This window comes from Sinocyclocheilus anshuiensis, unplaced genomic scaffold (assembly GCF_001515605.1).
Source record: "Sinocyclocheilus anshuiensis isolate Anshui unplaced genomic scaffold, SAMN03320099.WGS_v1.1 scaffold389, whole genome shotgun sequence".
NCBI lineage: Eukaryota > Metazoa > Chordata > Actinopteri > Cypriniformes > Cyprinidae > Sinocyclocheilus > Sinocyclocheilus anshuiensis.
This window is the reverse complement of record NW_015536494.1, coordinates 241,995-256,288: the sequence shown is the minus strand read 5'-3', so window position 1 is coordinate 256,288 and position 14,294 is coordinate 241,995. Positions and strand designations below refer to the sequence as shown.

Below are 14,294 nucleotides of genomic sequence, written 5' to 3'. Positions count from 1 at the left end.
GATTCTGCATTTACTTGGAAAAAGCTCTCTTTTATGTACAAAACTCTCATTTACATACAAGTAGCCTCAAACATATTTGGACTCTTAAGCCAAACTGTAATATATACTATAAAATTTTAGTTATTCTAAATAAATCAACTGATTTATTTAAATCAACAATTCAAAATAAAGTATTTTTGAAATCTATTCCATTCTATTCTATTCTATTATGTTTTATTTTATATATGTAATAATGTAATAAAACAGTTGCCTTATTATTATACACATACATAGTTATACATATTTTTACATTATATATTAATTATACAATATTGGATTTTATTGAATTTTGAATGTCAACTGTTTTATTTAGTGTAATTTACATTATATATATATATATATATATATATGTATAATGTACTATTTATTTATAATATATTTATTTAGAATGTATAAATAAATAACAGTTGACTTATCATTCAAAATTAAGGTATTTTATATTAATTAAAATTATAGATATACATATTAATTAAGATTATATATATGTTTAAGAGAAATTACACATAGTTAAGATCTGACAAAAGGTCGGATATCATTTGTTTTCAGATGACATTTGGTTTGTTATATTTAATGCAATGGCATTTATACATTAAAATAACGTCTCCAAGTGATTTTGGGGCCACTAAACAAGATCTAGACTGTACTGTAGAATCAGAAGTGCACTACATCATATACTGTTGTTCCAAAATTTCCTTTCAATTCTCCTTGTTTCTTTACACCCATAAAGCTTGACCTAAATGTGACAGAAAGCAGTTCTCCAGCTGGCACATAATTAACTCAGTATGTTTATTATCAATTAATCTGTTTTACCTTCTGCGCCAAGTGCTGTATGAGAGAGAACATTTCATACTGAGGTGTGGCCACATCCGCCTCCACCAGCATGGGTACATGGATGCAGCATCCCTGCTTCCCCATTGGCTACAGATACGGTGGAACGATGACATACAGATCTCAGACAGAGTTCACCCATTGGCCATTAGAAATACGAGGACACACACACACACAAACGTTCAGCACATTGGTTTAGGAGATTTAGATTGTGTGGGTTCATCAGAACATGCTGAACTAATAAGGAATGCTTAAGATTATTAATGAGGCCTTTGGAATGTGGGCTGAGAAGCCTTTATAATGCAAATGGCCCAAAAGCTAAAATACTCCCACACCCCCCTTTTCCCCAAGTGTGATTTGTCCTGCTGAGTTTGGCACGTCCTTTTGATGTTGAACAGCACGTGAGGTCAGGAAGCAGGTGCAGGAAAGTGAATCTCACGGAAACATGTCACATTTCACCCTAAGATAATGATATTTTATTATAAAATAATAACATTTTTTATCAAATAATATTTTATTTTGCTGTTGCCTTTATTATAATGCATCCAGACAATTGTTTTATTATTTAGTTTTATTAAGACATTTTTGTATTTATTATTATTTATTATGCAGTCATTTTTTTTAAATTTGGTCACGTTAATGCACTATCGTTTTATGTTATTTTATTTTATAAGTTTAATTACATCGAAATCAAGAGTTTGATCCCCAGGGAATGTATGAATTGATAAAAATGTAATCCTTGAATGCAATGTAGTCGCTGTGGGTAAAATGCATGAAAGTATTTTATATTTTTTTTTATTTAGTTCACATATATCTATATCTATACACGATACTGTATCTGCATTTTAAAATTACTGCATTCCATTCCATTGTGAGTGAACGGTAATGAAAATAATTTATGTATACACAATTCAAAATGTCACATAAAATATTGATGGTCATAAAATAGAAATTTCCTAAGCAAAATATAATGTCAAATTTCTATAATTTCTCTGTTTTTTTTTGTTAGTGGTGATGGGGTTTGATATGAAATTAGACGTTTTTGACAGCTTTCATGAGATTCACATTTAAACTGTACACTAATTTGATTGGAGGAAAGATGATCATGTCTTTATTGGACACATTTGAACGCATATATTGTGTGCCAAGTCATAAAATAGAAATGTCCTAAGCAAAATATAATGTCAAATTTCTATAATTTCTCTGTTTTTTTTTGTTAGTGGTGATGGGGTTTGATATGAAATTAGACGTTTTTGACAGCTTTCATGAGATTCACATTTAAACTGTACACTAATTTGATTGGAGGAAAGATGATCATGTCTTTATTGGACACATTTGAACGCATATATTGTGTGCCAATGGAAATGTGCTTTGTGCACCTCTCTTTGCGTGTGTTCTCTTTGCAGAGACGAATGACAATTGACATGGAGCTTCACCTTCCCAAGTACACTAATTTGATTGGAGGAAAGATGATCATGTCTTTATTGGACACATTTGAACGCATATATTGTGTGCCAATGGAAATGTGATTTGTGCACCTCTCTTTGCGTGTGTTCTCTTTGCAGAGACGAATGACAATTGACGTGGAGCTTCACCTTCCCAAAAATGCCAAAGTCCTACCCAAGCCCAACCCGTTAGTCCACTATGACGTGTTCCTCTATAAAGTGGCCAAATCACCAGCGTATGGCAGGGTAAGGCACAGGGTGAGATGGGAGGACTGTAAATATTGTGTCTATGAGTCTCCCTCCTACAGCCCCGCCAGCACACGCTCACTGCCTGCAATCATCCACAGGAGGACCTCGCAAGGACATACCATGCACTCTGAGCAGAGACTATGACCAGCATAAGCAGTCATGCTTTAGTTATCCTCATGGTGCTTGATCAACACTGTAGAAATGGAGACTTTCATACAGACTTTCATACTGGCCTAATGGTGCTCAGATAGTAAATATGTAGTATCAACTGAATGTAATGTGGTAAGATAAGGTGGTTTCTTTACAGGAGAAGCCATTCTCTTGATGCTAATTAAATGCACTGTACCATAATGCATGAAATACACAGCGAATGTTTTTCCAAATAAGATGGTCGCTGAGCTAAGAAAAATGAACATCTCTTGGGAATTTATCATCATCAGACTGTTTAGAAAAACCTTTTTCTGCAAACAATAAATCAGACTTTTAAACAGATCACCTCTTGTTTTTGCGCACGTGCATTTTTGTAATTTATTGCATGGTAATCAGGTTGAGAAAATGAACAAGCGCTACCACATTTTCCACTGTGAATTATGACACACTAAAAGCCTGCAAGAAAATCCATAAGACAATCCATGACAAATTTGTTTATGAAACTTAAAAGAGCTTTACGTGTTTGAATTAAAATTCAAAGCAGGTCCGCATGAGGACTTCATTTACCAAGCTACTTTCCACATGCTTACGAAACATGATCAGTCTACCGAACCTGATCTCCGTTTAGGCTGAAGTGATGTGCTTTAGGTAACAGGGTCTATGAGGTTCTTATAGTCTTATGGTAGGTACCCCTACAACCCCAGAGTTGAGGTATGTGTGAGTGTGAACAATGATGTATGGTCAAAGGGGTCTCCGCAATACCAAAAGCAACAGGGCCGTCTCTTGAACCACAGGGAGCTCCAGGGCCTGTTTGTGTCACATGGGATTAAATTAGCACGGTCCATTAGCTTCTCAGTGACACAAAGACGCTATGGCCTGCTAGTGAAACCTAGTACACACACACTCGGTGTCAGAGTTTTGTTTTCTCACATTTTCTATTTTTACATTGTATTTCATAAATCACAGAAAATCACTGATATTCTCTACAGTTAATGTAAGTATTGGGCATCTAATTATTAAACTGTCAAGAAAGAAGTACTTAACTAAACCCAATCACCCACAGTCATCCACCATGATGCAAACGTTTATTTGTCAGCAAAAGTACTTGTCAACAGTGAAATAAATTCTGTAAGAATAGCAATAAATAAATAAAAAGCAGCAAAGATGTGTCTAAATAAAAACAAATATAGTGGAGAGCGGGGTGATTTGAGCCTGTGGGGAAGTTGAGCCACCCCTTAAACAAAATTGGTGATGTCACCACAAATATACCACGTAATTGAGAGAGGTCCTTGGAATAATTGGTACATTTAAGTTAAAAAAAAAAGTTTTTTGCTGTTCAAAATGATTTTTGTATGTTCAAGGACTCATGCTTCTCGTGTCTAAACAATTACAGACAAATCTGAAAAAAATATCACACGTGTTTGTGCTTTAGGGGGTTATTATATGAGGCTATACTGATTAGCATGATGTTAGCTCTAAACTGCTGAATGATACAAGTTTATTAAAATGGTATAGGAGTGGGGTAATTTGAGCCAAAAGTCCTGGGGTAAGTTAACCAGTGGCTCACCCCTTCTTATGATTATAAAGCATTATTTTACTGTAATTCTACATTATACTTAATTAATTTTAAACATTTTTGATTTTGTTTTGAACTAGATTTTGTTCTGAAAATTTTACATTTTTAAATAGGCCTTGTTTATGAAGATTGGCCATTGAAGTGTTTATGAAATTGTATTTCCCTGCAACATTTATGGGATGTTAAGTTCTATTAGTCAAGTTCTGTAAGGTCAATTGCAGTCCGTTTTAATTTGTAATTTTTTTAATTCTTCAATTTGAACTTTATTTTGTTTTACATTTGTAGATAATTAAAAAAAACGAGGTATATTTTTAATACAAGACTCCAAAGATGCAACACATCTGTGGCAGTCATTTTGACTGAAAGGGTTAGTTCACCCAAAAATGAAAATTTTGTCATGAATTACTCACCCTCATGTGGTTTCAAACCCGTAAGACCTTAGTTCATCTTCGGAACAAAAATTAAGATATTTTTGATGACGCAGCTGACACAGAACAGCATATGTTGTTTTTAGGTCCAGCTGATATTCTCCAAAATGGCACCAGGGTGATGCGGAGGAGACGAATTGTTGAATAAAGTCGCTTTTTTTTTTTCTTTTGCGCACAAAAAGTATTGTCGTAGCTTCTTATAATTGCGGATGGGAACCACTGATGTCACATGGATTATTTTACAGATCTCCTTGCTACATTTCTGGACTTGGGAACATTTCAGTTGTATTGCTGTCTATGCAGGGTCAGACAGCTCTCAGGTTCCATTGAAATGAACGAAGGTCTTACAGGTTTGAAACGACATGAGGGTGAGTAATTAATGACAGAATTTTCATTTTTGGGTGAACTAACCCTTGAAAAAGCCAACGATGTAGTAAACGACCTAAAAACAGTCATTATCCTAGGAAAATGGCATGGTCTCTTCTGTCATCTAGTGGTCCAGTATTCCATTACATGCTGAGTAAGCGCGGAAACGGGAGGACTTTTATTTTGAAACACTCGTTCTCTTTTCTCATCACTGTTGCCGCTCGCTTGTCGCTTCACTACTACACAATACTCTTGTGTAACTAAGTAACAGCAGAAGTCGCGCTGTCCAAATTACACAGTTATATGCAGGTAACAAATTATTTTACTCCATTTTTATGAATGTAATTTATTTTTATTAAGTTAGCGGTTGTTCTGGGTTTTAGGCGACATTTCCACATTTTGTCTTCCTGTTTATACTGTATGTGAGCAAAGGGAAGTGAAGTATGTTAGAAAGTCTGCAAACATTGTCATTGTTTTTTTTATAAGTCTCTTCTTTCTAAGTAACGTTAGCTACAAGAAATACGTGTTATTTTCAGGATGCATTCTCGTGTTTCTCTTTTATAATGAGACTCTTGTGTTACCATCATGTAAAATATGCTGTCAGACTCCATAATATTATCACTCTACATATTTAAAATATATTTATATTTTAAGATTTAAGATTAACTCTGACCAGTTAACAGATAATGGGCAGTTGGTATTGGAGGAAAAATGTTTCTTCCCTCTTGTTTGAATATGATAAATGACAGCAGCTTCACCTTATCAGGGGCCACCACCCTGTTACTCCCATCCGAGCCCATAGGGCCCTATATCAATGTCGAAAACCCTTCCTAATCATTATTTTTCAAGTCTAGTTAACTGTCAAGGATGCCTTCAATGTCCAGTATGACCGAGTGGCTGAATGTGACTCAACTTTAATGTTTATTTTCTTTCTTGGATTAGGAAAGGACAGGTTGCATGCTTTAGTAGTAGCTTTAGTGTAAGAATGCTTGTTATATTATTCACTCATGATCTGGCTGATCAGGCATTGTCGTTTTAGACTTTGGTTAGTTTTGTTGCAGGTGTGGAAGTGTTTGGAGCTGAATGCAGAAGGTCGTAGCTGTGCTTGGTGGGGGGATTGGGGGTCTGTCGGCCTGTCATCATCTGAGCAAGAGTCCTAATGTTTCCAAGCTACAGTATCAGCTAATAATTTCCGTAAAATCTTTAGTCAATCTGCATATACACTACCATTTAAAAATACCCCGAACAGTAATATTATGAAATATTATTACAATTTAAAATAACTATTTTCTATGTTAATGTATTTTTAAATGGAATTTATTACTGTGATGGACATTTCAGCAGCTGTTACTCCAGTCTTCAGTGTTAGAAATCATTCAAATATTATTCTAATATTTTGTGTCATTATAAATGTATTTACTGTCACCTTAAAGTCACCTTCACCTTCAGTTATTCTTGCTGAATAAAAGTATTAACTTCTTTTCAGAAAAACCTTGCTGAGCCCAAACTTTTAAACGGTAGGGTAGATAAAAATGTTAAGATCAAAGGCTCTTCAGTTGAAAAGTTTAATCCATCTTAATGTTTTTATCATTTAGATCCGGGGTCTTCTCATGCGGGGTCTTCTCATGCAAAGAACCCCTTGTCACAAAGGGAATTAATGTGGAACATTTAGCTCAACTTCATTTTCATATTTTCATTTGTACACAAATAATTTTTTGGGAGCAAAATTGAAAAGGGTTAATTTACCACCACAGATGCAACTTTCCTAAAAAAGCACTCTTTCCCTGCTCCATTTCTCATAGTTCAGAGCTGGTTTGAAGCCTCGCGATCTAGCCAGCTTGGAATCATTAATGAAGCAACAAAGGTCATTGCTGCTGAAGCTGTTGCCGGTTTTCAATGTGAATTTGTGATTTTAATAGATATGCTTTCATTGCTACATTAAACATGAAGGTCAGAACACATTTTAAGTCAAAATAATAACAAATTTCCTTTAACACTGTACACCACACTCCACCTCTGCTGATGTAGATTGTGCTGCTGGAGAGATCTGGGAGATGCGGGGGTTGGTTGAGCTCCATACGGAGGGATGACGGGGCTGTGTTTGAACAGGGACCACGAGGGGTGCGACCTGCAGGTGCTGTCGGCCGGAACACTTTGAATATGGTATGCAGCATGTGTGAATTGATGTGCATGGTCATGGAGAAATCTGTATGAATTCAAGAATTTCAATTCACATGATCACATTCATGTAATCTCTGATATTATAATTGGTTTGGAAATTGAGTTACCACCAACTTAACAAAAGCATTGGGTTGTACCTAAAAACTTACTGTAACTCTCAAACTTTCATGGCTTATTGCTTTTAAAAAATAGGGAGGCAACAGCAATATGTTAAAAAAAAAAAACCTGTGTTCAGTAAATAGTTAAAGGAATAGTTCGCCCAAAAATGAAAATTACCCCATGAGTTACTCACCCTCAAGCCATCGTAGTTGTGTATGACTTTCTTCTTTCAGACGAATACAGTCGGAGTTATTTAAAAAAAAGTTCTGGCTCTTCCAAGCTTTATAATGTCAATGAATGGGTGTTAAGATTTTGAAGCCCAAAAAACTGCATCCATCCATCATGAAAAGTACTGAAGTGAAGCGATGCGTTTGTACAAGAAAAATATCCATATTTAAAACTTTATAAACCATAATCTCTAGCTTCCGCTAACTGTTGTACACGCGGCGTGTTCACGAGAGAGTGGCATTCCAGCGGATTACGTAGGATGTAGGCGTAAACTTCAAAAGAACACTATAAATTTGAAATAATAATCTTTTGTAACATTATAAATGTCTTTACTGTCACATTTGACCAGTTTAATTTTTCCTTGCTAAATAAAATAATTTCTTTAAAAATAAAATCGTACTGACCTTAAATGACCTCATATTTATGAAGCAGGAACACTGTTCTAGTTATTGTTTTCTTGTGCAGGTTTCGGAGTTGGGTCTTGAGTCTGAAATCCTGCCTGTTACAAAGGAGCATGTGGCGTCTAAGAACCGCTTCCTGTATGTGAAGGGACAACTGCACAAGATGCCATCAGGACCTGGGTGAGAGGAAACTCCACTGTGTGAGCAGTTACCTATTTGAAGTCATAAATATTTCTTATCTTGTTTTCCTTTCCTCTAGTGGGGTTGTCCGCACCATCCCTCCTTTCTCTCGACCCATAATTCAGAGCATTCTGAAGGAGATACTGATCAGGAAAGGGACAGAGGAGGATGAATCCATGCATGCATTTGTGTCCAGACGACTGGGTTCTGAGGTGAGATTTAGCATGGAGGCTCAATGACCTGTTAAACGATCTATGTTGGCCTTGTCCTGTATGACGTGCTTTGCTGCCATGACAAATCAGTCTCAAATGTTTAGTGACAAGGGAGAATCTGAAACTGATTCAACCCACCTGATTGTATCTGTCCATGCAGTTGGCAAATATAGCCATAGACAGCCTGTGTAGAGGAGTTTTTGCTGGAGACAGCAGACAGTTGAGTGTACGGTCCTGCTTTCCACCTCTTTATGAAGCAGAGCGGTCTCGGGGCTCCGTCGTGCTGGGCATGCTAATAGTTTCAGGTGAGAGCACAGAAGGGTCTGTAGGTATAAACCTAGTTTTCACCTTATATGTTTTTCTTTCTTTTTTTCACAATGCATTAATATTTTAAAATTTGACTTTTAATTTATATTTTTGAATCCTGTTGGCCTATATACTGTATATTAATAATAATAATACAATTATTATTAATAATAATAATGCTTAATATTTTTTAGAATCTGTCTCTAAAAAGTTGAAAAGAACAGCATTTGTTTAAAATAGAAATATTTTCCAACATTATAAATGTCTTTGCTAAATGCGTTGCTAAATAAAGGTTTAAAATTATTTATTTTGTATGTGCGTATATATATACAGTGCTTTGCAAAAGTATTCAGACCCGTGACCAATTCTTTCATATTATCAGATTATAAATGGTACACTGAAATTTCATTCTGATGGATATTTGATTTGAAAACACTGAAACTCAAAATCAATTATCGTAAGTTGACATTGTGTTTTTGTTTGGAAATATTTTTAGGAAAAATAAAAAACGTAAGTATCTTGCTTGCGTACGTATTCAACCCCTGTGCTATGGAAGCTGCCAGGATACACAGATGAAAGAAATTGCCTTAACAAGAACACAATTACTTTACCATTGATATCCTCCTGTGAAAAATTAAACATGCTATCACAATTTCTGGATAAATAACCCACTGTTAAAGGATCACTGGTCAGGCTGTGAATGTGAAGGAAAATGAAGATCAAAGAGCATTCCACAGATGTTAAGAGATAAAATAAAAATGTATAGATTAGGGAAAGGGTACAAAATAATATCCAAATGTATGGATATCCCATTCAGCACAGTCGGATCAATAATCAGGAAGTGGAAGGTCCACCACACCACCCAGTCATTGCCAAGAAAAGGCTGTCCCTATGAAGGTAGAATGACGTCAAAAAGATTTGCATACGCAGGGTAATAATTTTTTCTTGCGCTTGAAACGCGATTTACACCTTTACAAAGCTTCTCTTGCGCATGCAAATTTAATTTACGCTTACAGTCTTATGTACACTTCCACAAATATTACCCTGCGTATGCAAATCTTTTTGACGTCATTCTACCGTCATATGTCCCTCAAACCTCAGCATTCAAACAAAAAGGAGACTTGTGAGAGAAGCCACAGAGAGTCCCACGATTACAAAGTGCAGCGGCTGCAAGTGGAGAAATGGTGCACCAGTCAACCATATCAAGAGCACTGCATAATTCTGGCCTGTATGAGAGGGTGGCAAGAAAGAAGCCGTTACTCAAAAATACCATCTGAAAGCACGTCTCTGAATTTTGTGAGTGACCCATCTGTGATTTGGGAGGTTTTGTGGTCAAATGAGACCAAGATGGCCAAAAAGCACTATGTGTGGCGCAAACCAAACACTTATTATGCCGCAAGACACACCTTCCCTACGGTGAAGTATGGTAGTGGCAGCAACATGCTGTGGCGATGCTTCTCATCAGCAGGGACCGGGCACCTTGTTAGAATTGAAGGAAGAATGGATGGAGCAAAATATAGGGAAATACTACTAAAGAACCTGCTTCAGTCTGCTAAAAAATGGAAGGAAATTCACCTTTCAGCAGGACAATGATCCCAAGCACAAGGCCAAAGCAACACTGGAGTGGCTCAGGAACAAAAAGATAAATGTCCTACAGTGGCCCAGTCAGAGTCCTGATCTCAATCCTATTGAGAATCTGTGGCACTATTTGAAAATTGCAGTACACAAGCATAACCCAACCAATCTGAACAAACTGGAGAACATCTGGCAAGAAGGATGGGCCAAAATCACAGTTTTTTTTTTCCCCTAAAAATATTTCCTAACAAAAACACAATGTCACCATCCAATAATTGATTTTGAGTTTCAGTGTTTTCAAATAAAATATCCATCAGAATGAAATTTCAGTGTACCATTTATAATTTGATCATAATTGGCCCTGTGTGTGTGTGTGTGTGTGTGTGTGTGTAGAGAGAGAGAGACATTATAGCCACTGTTAATATGGTTTTTGCTTATAATGATTACATTACATTATGATATTTATATGTTCATAGTTACACCTTTAAAACCATAATGCAGTGAAATGTTTTTAACAATTTTTGTTAAATAAAAAAATATATATATATATAATTAATTAATTTTGAAAGATGTTTTAAAAGGTGTAGTATAACCATGTTTTCTTGTAACCATGTTTTCTTTTAAAAGGTGTAACCATGAATAGGTAATTATATATTAAGGTTGTTATGCTTTTATAATGTATTTTAACCATGGATAAATAGTTTAATACATATAAATTATTTATGGATAAGTTATGTTTATAATTATTAATTTATAGATTTTGGTGTTTATTATAAAGACATTAAAATACCTTTTACGATGCATAATTGATCAGATTTCATAGAAAGTGTTACATTCACATTTATCAGACCCTTAAAGCGACTTACAGTGCATTCAGGCTATACTTTTTTTTTTTTACCAGTATGTGTGTTCCCTCGGAATTGAACCCACGACCTTTTGCGCTGCTAATGCAATGCTCTACCACTGAGCCACGAGAAAACTGTGTTACTGATTAATGTTTGTTTGTATTCATATTATATAAGGAGGTGGTCCTAAAGTAGTCCCTTCTGACTTGGCAAAGAGAGCATCTAAGAGTCTTGGACACAATGGTCTCTTAAAAGAGGCATGCAGTCATTCCCAGAAGCCTTGGAGGACACGCTGAAGAGACAAGAACCAGTGGAGCTTCATCTTCATGCCAAAGTGAAGAGTCTGAACATGAACAGTGGAGGCTGGGAGGTGAGATGATGGCCCAGCAGGAAGACGTAACATATTTTGACATTCAAACAAGATGGGCTGACTGAATGCCTTTTCTGAGTGTTTTCTTATTTTTGAAACTTTTTAAAAATTTATATTTTAAATAGATCAAACTAGATGATGGGGTCTCTTTGAAAGCTGATCATGTGATTTCTACACTACCTGCATCTGGTAAATACACTCATTTTACATTGGTGTACTCCAGTGTTTCCTATTCTGGTACTCATGGTTTTTGCTTCATTTTAAGTCTAATTTAGTGAGTTCATTTAAAGGTGCTGTATGTAAGTTTTTGACTCTACTAAAGCATAAAAATACCATAATATGTTTGCAGATATTTAAGTTAACATGCTTGTTTATCTGAAAAACAATGCTATAGTCAGTTATTCTTCTTTTGAAAATGTGAGTTCCGGGCCGGAATGTCGGTCTCTGTTTTGGTTTGTGAAACCCGCCCACTGCCAGTTTACCCAATTGTATTTCGGCACCCCGGGTTGCCAGTTGGCGGAAAACACAGCGTATTTCATTGCATTCATCGTCAAGTGTGCTCTTTCCTGTTGGTGTCTTCAATCTGGCAACCTGCGTGTGCTCAAGTAAGTGCAAGTGTCTGAGAGTGCAAGTCTGAGAATGCAAGTCTGAGAATGCAAGCCTGAGAATGCACATCTGAGAGTGCAAGCCTGAGAATGCACGTCTGAGAGTGCAAGCGCCAGCTGCAGCCAGACCCTTTTGCAAGTTTTAGGAGGAGGGGCCGGGTGAAAAAACCATCTCCAATATTTTGAATTTGGACTGTAATACCTAGTTCAACCACTCGGTGTCAATCCTACATACTGCACCTTTAATTATTGATTCAAGCTGAAAAGTCCAATAGAAATGCATTTACATTTACATTATTATGCATTTTCTCATGTTCAATTCACATTGCGAGCTCACAACTGAAGTTAAATGTGATCAATATTGCTGTGGCGCTGTAGATTCACACACTGCTCTCTACCCAGTCAACATACATTAATAGAAAGTAGATTTTACAGTGATTTCTGTGTATTTTTACCAGAATTAGCCTCTGTACTGCCCCCTGCTGCTCAACCTCTGTTGGAAGAGCTGCAATCCATCGCTTTAGTAACCGTTGCTGTGGTGAATTTGGAATATGAAGGCTTCATCCTTCCTGTTACTGTAAGACTTCACTCAGTGATTTTAAATACATGAGACAAAAAATCATGTAGACCCATAAACCATTAAATGCTCAAGAAGTTTGGGTGCTTACTGCTTTGTTCAGTTCATATTCTTTTTTGCATGGAAGTTCTTTCCTAATTGTACATACATCAAAGCACTTTATGTATGTGTAGGCATTATTAATAATGAGTGTATGTATATGTGCACATGCTCTAAATATTTCAGGGCTTTGGACATTTGGTGCCTTCCTCTGAAGATCCAGGTCTGTTGGAGGTGGTGTACGACTTTTCCCTTTCCACAACACAATCGGAGTGGAGGATTGACCACTAGACTGACAGAGACTGACCTCTCATATACACTAAGGTTTTTTCTACCTTCAACCTTCAGTAATTTTTTTTTTTTTGGTAAGAAATGTATAGTTTTATTCTGCAAAGACACCTTAAATTTGCCAAAAGTGACACTTTTACATTGTTACAAAAGAGTAAGTAAATGCAAAGTCAAGCAACGCAACTGTTTTCAACATTGATGATAATAATAATAAATGTTTTTTTTTAGTATCAAATCCGCATATTAGAATGATTTCTGAAGGATCATGTGACACTGAGGACTGGAGAAATTACGCTAAAATTCAGCTTTTTCATCACGTGAATTAGATTTTAAAATATATTAAAATAGAAAACAGTTATTTTAATTTGCAGTCACATTTTATAATTTTTATTTGTTTATTATTATTATTTATTTATTTATTTATGCATTTTTTTATCAAATAAATAGAGCCTTGGTGAGCATGAGATTTTTTTTTTTAAATCTTACCAACCTCAAACTTTTGAACAGTAGTGTGTGTTGCACAGTATCCACAAAAACAAAATGTATAAATAAATATGAATTTGTAGGGGTTTTTATAAGGATATTTTTGTAAAATGTTTATTATAAAGTATTTTGTTATTTTTAATATAAAATTAAAGTAAAAACATTTAAGTGGGGGCCATGCTAGAAAATAGAACATCTGGCATAATGAAAGTGACACTTTAAAAAAAATGAAGAAAAATTACATAAAGAAAATCCATTATAAACTTTAAAGACACATTGGTGAATACTTGCTGGTTTAGGAAATGAACCTGGTGCTCTCAAAGGTCTCTGGAGAGATGTGTCTATAAACCAATAGCCCCATCAGCGATTTGCGAGTCTCTGACATGAGTTCTTCCCCCTTCCCCTATCAGGAACATATTACATGCGGTAATAAAAATAGCATTCGGTACTCTGTGGTCCTCACAACAACAAAAATTGCTATTGCATTATTCATTTCTCCCCCACTTAAATCATTATTCATTTATCAGTTAGATGTCCTTTGCTTAAAACATATTGTTTTTCCCCCTGCTTGAAAACATCTATATAGTCGAGAGGCAAGAAACTTCTAGATTCAGAGTGCCATTAGAGGAGCTGAAATATGCTTTGACCAGTGTTAGTAACCTGAATAACATAATGCTACTCCCTCCAGCTGGGGAATCAGTCCCGTGAGTGGATGTTATGCAGACGATTCCAGCTGTTATCATCACAGAAGCCATTTCTGTGAATGGTGTTATTTTCTAGAGTAATTACTGCTGCTCAGTGCTCTAGCTGTGTGTGTGTGTGTG

At 35.8% G+C, this 14,294-nt stretch overlaps 1 pseudogene; it reads left to right on the top strand.

The window, feature by feature from the left end:
- Nucleotides 1-5,457: 5,457 nt before the first annotated feature.
- Nucleotides 5,458-14,294, top strand: part of LOC107686024 (protoporphyrinogen oxidase-like) — a 12,633-nt pseudogene continuing 3,796 nt past the window's right edge.